Source organism: Hyaena hyaena, unplaced genomic scaffold (assembly GCF_003009895.1).
Source record: "Hyaena hyaena isolate Hyena2069 unplaced genomic scaffold, ASM300989v1 scaffold_301, whole genome shotgun sequence".
Taxonomy (NCBI): Eukaryota; Metazoa; Chordata; class Mammalia; order Carnivora; family Hyaenidae; genus Hyaena; species Hyaena hyaena.
The window spans coordinates 1,457,395-1,458,303 of record NW_024080932.1 but is presented as its reverse complement, the minus strand read 5'-3'; positions in this window follow the sequence as shown (position 1 = coordinate 1,458,303).

Here is a 909-nt window from a genome sequence, read left to right as displayed (position 1 = left end):
ATACAAAAATGTGCAGTCTGCATCAGAGGAGGTCTTTTATCGAATGCTGACAGGAACGGACTTGATAACTTAAGGGATTCAGAAAAAAACAAAAAGAGTTCAAAGCAGGCAAAGCCTTTTTTGGCAAATGCTTTGTGGCAGACACACCCTTCTTTCCAGATCCAGTTCGGATATGTCAAGCTTCCTAATGCAAAGACTTACATGTTGGTGTACTGATGTCCAGCTTTCATAGCCTCTTTCACCCTTCTCCAGATTTCAAAGGGGGAAAAAAGGATAGTGTGGGGCAGGTAAATTCTGGATTAGAACTTTTCTAAGATACTCTTTATTTTGTTTTAACCTTTCAATTCACTATATTTAAGACCTACATTGATTCTGTCATTAAGTTCCCAGTTTTACAGGGAATGGGCTCATACAGGCATTCTGGGTCGGCCTTGACTTCTCTGTGCTTGACTTTGCTAAGTTTGCAGATGCCAGCTTGGGGACATTCAGAGGGAATGCAGACGGCCACTAGAATTTTTATTGATCAAAAGGAACATGTTTAAACAATCCTCAATAGATTTACAAATTAGCGAACTCCCCACATTAGAATTTCATTCCGTGAGCATTTCCTTCCCCTTAATTGCCGGCTCGCTCCTTCATTACATTGACATTCTCCATCAATGTTTAAATGCTGCAGCTGTTTTACCCCGGTGTTTGTCTCTTTTGGAGTAAACCATTAACTTGCCGTTTCAGTCGTCTATAAAAAATGCGTATGATTGACAAAACTTTATGAAACAGTGGCAAATTGGAAGAAAATTAGCACCACGAACAAGGAACAGCTTAGCTATATTCGGAGAGAAATTTGTCATTGTGGGCTAACAGTGTAATTGGCTGGTTAAATATATTATAAACAGGTTCAGCGTTTTATAT